Below are 2,961 nucleotides of genomic sequence, written 5' to 3' on the forward strand. Positions count from 1 at the left end.
ACTGCAGACACGTTGGCCAGCCCCCTGGACTGCTTCCCCTCCGGACACTCTAGGAGAGCCTTGGGAAACAGAGCAAGGTTTCCCAACGTGGTTGGGAAGGTTTTCACTGAGAACGTGTCCCTGGGTGTGAAAAGCATTGCTTTCAGCATGTGTGCCTGAGCCCTGTGACAGTGTACCCACTGATGGTAACTGGGTTCTCACTGTGGCAAGGAGCACACACACCCAGCATTGTTCAGCCAGTGCTGCCCGATAGCAGGAACCAAGCCAATGTCTCAGTGACAGGAAACCCCCCACAGACATGCACTTACATCAGTGTCTCCCTATTGCAATGCCTGGGCCAGTTCGGGTGGACTGGGAGAGGCCAGGCTGTGGTTGCTGAAGTCCCCCAAACCCTGGGCAGCTGTCACTTTCAAAGCGAATGTTAGAACCGGCTTGAGCAATGAATTGGACACCCGTTCCCTGGCTTTGGGCTAAAAGTCTTTGCGAGATCTCCCCAGAGATGACCAAGCACTTTGTACATCACTGGGTAAGTGCACCTTGAAGAGAAGTTTGCTGTGGGACACCAGAAGTCACAGGGTCGGTGACTCCCATCAGACTGGGGAGTTGGGATTCAGGGTGTGGAAACGCAGCGGCCTACCATATAGCTGGTGTTCGGCCAGACAGACGGGAACACAGCGTCTGACTGACTGGGCTTCTGTCCTGTCCCTCACAGCTCTGTCCTTCAGTCTCTCTCGGACTGAGCTGTGCAGCAGGGCGTTGGTGGCTGGGTGGAGTGTGCTGCTGGTGAAGGGACTGCCAAGAGGATAGAGTTGCTGGAGCCCTGCTTCCAGCTGGGGGTTTGCCAGGTCAGCATGTGTGGCACTCAGTCACAGACAGAGTCCAGGGCCAGAGGTGAGCCCAGAGCCCACCTCCCTCCCTGCAGGGAGAGGACTGAGCACGTGCTGCCAGCTGCAGCTGTTCTGAAGGTGCTGCTGCTTTTTGGGTACTCACTCAGCCGAGACAGAAATGGGGAACTGAGAATGAAACGAAAGCTGCTCAGATAGGGAAGCTGGCCATCTGTGCAAGCACATCATGAACTGCCCTGTTGGCATTGATGAATGGCTTTGGATGCAGTTCCTGCCTTGGTTTACACATCAGGAACAGCAGGGTTCAGAGTCTGTGTATCGCGTTAGCATTCTGTGACCTTCATGTGCCATGATAAGGGAACAGAGTTTAACCAAAACACAAAGCACTGGAGGAACTGTAGGAGGTGGGGTGGAACCAAGCAGACAGCAGCTCGGGAAAACTGGTGTTTTAGTCTGAAGACAGGGCCGGGGGTGGGGGGAAAGCAGGAGCCCAGAGGGGTAAAGCCAGGCAGGAAGATAACACAGGTTTTGACAGTAACCCTGGGAGCAAACAAAGCTGTCCATGGGAACAAAGAGGAGGAGGAACAAACAGATGGGAGAGTCTGTCAGGATAAGGAGAAAGGTCTGAAAGTGATCACTTGGGCAAAGGTGGTGATCTCTTGGCAGTTAGTATCAGCACCATTCTGCAGAGCGGTCCTGATCCCCCCCCTCACAGACACCGGACCGCACAGGATTCACGTTCACTTCTCATCTTTCCTCATGTCAGCCCTCATGTGGTGGCATTCCGGCCTTTCCCAGACTTGAGCACACCCTGAGGGAGTGCAGCACTGGCAGGAATGCTGCCTTCCAGATCCCAGCTTCAAATAAGGCCTGGCCTGTTCTTCCAGCTCACCTGACAGTGAATCCAAGATGAAGCTATGTTTAATTGTGGGAAAGTGGACAGTATGGGAAGGTTAGACCAAAGGGCCTGTTCCATGCTCTCAAACTCAATGACTCTGTGAAAACCTCACCCTGTTCTGAAGTCCAGTTAGAACCAATTCAAAACCTTATCTGTGCCCTCCCTCCCTCTCCCTCTGCACACACACTGCCAGACCTGCTGAGTTTCTCCAGCAATTCTTCATGTTTGTTTCCGAGTTAGAGTTAGAACATAGAAAATAGAACATAGAAAAATACAGTGCAGTACAGGCCCTTCGGCCCTCGATGTTGCGCCGATCCAAACCCACCTAACCTACACTAGCCCACTATCCTCCATATGCCTATCCAATGCCTGTTTAAATGCCCATAAAGAGGGAGAGTCCACCACTGCTACTGGCAGGGAATTCCATGAACTCACGACTCGCTGAGTAAAGAATCTACCCCTAACATCAGTCCTATACCTACCTCCCCTTAATTTAAAGCTATGCCCCCTCGTAATAGCTGACTCCATACATGGAAAAAGGTTCTCATGGTCAACCCTATCTAAACCCCTAATCATCTTGTACACCTCTATCAAAGTCACACCTAAACCTTCTTTTCTCCAATGAGAACAGCCCCAAGTGCCTCAGCCTTTCCTCATACGATCTTCCTACCATACCAGGCAACATCCTGGTAAACCTCCTCTGCACCCGTTCCAGTGCCTCCACATCCTTCCTATAGTATGGCGACCAAAACTGCACACAGTACTCCAGATGAGGCCGCACCAGAGTATTATACAACTGCAACATGACCTCAGGACTCCGGAACTCAATTCCCCTGCCAATAAAAGCCAGTACGCCGGGGAGATCCAAGATGGCGGCGACTCAGCAAGTCTGAGTTTACAGTGCTCTTCCCAAAACCTGGGTAAAGTGAGTTACTCAGCCCCACCACACTTACCAAACCACCCAAAAAAACTTTCTAACCTTAATTAGCTGCTTACTATTATATTTAAGCAGTTTAATATTAAGTGGATAATGAGTAAACCAAAGGGATCCCGCAGCTCTCAGAAAACAAAGACCCCTCCCCCACCCTCCTCTCCTCCTCCGGCTGCAGCTGATGTAAAAACAGGCCTTGAAGAGATGATTGCCAGGCTGGAAACGACACTCGTCAATTTCATCGCAGAATCCAGACAGAGATGGAACTCATTCGAAGAAAAGTTACA

Source organism: Hemiscyllium ocellatum, chromosome 48, assembly GCF_020745735.1.
Source record: "Hemiscyllium ocellatum isolate sHemOce1 chromosome 48, sHemOce1.pat.X.cur, whole genome shotgun sequence".
In the NCBI taxonomy this organism is placed as follows: domain Eukaryota; kingdom Metazoa; phylum Chordata; class Chondrichthyes; order Orectolobiformes; family Hemiscylliidae; genus Hemiscyllium; species Hemiscyllium ocellatum.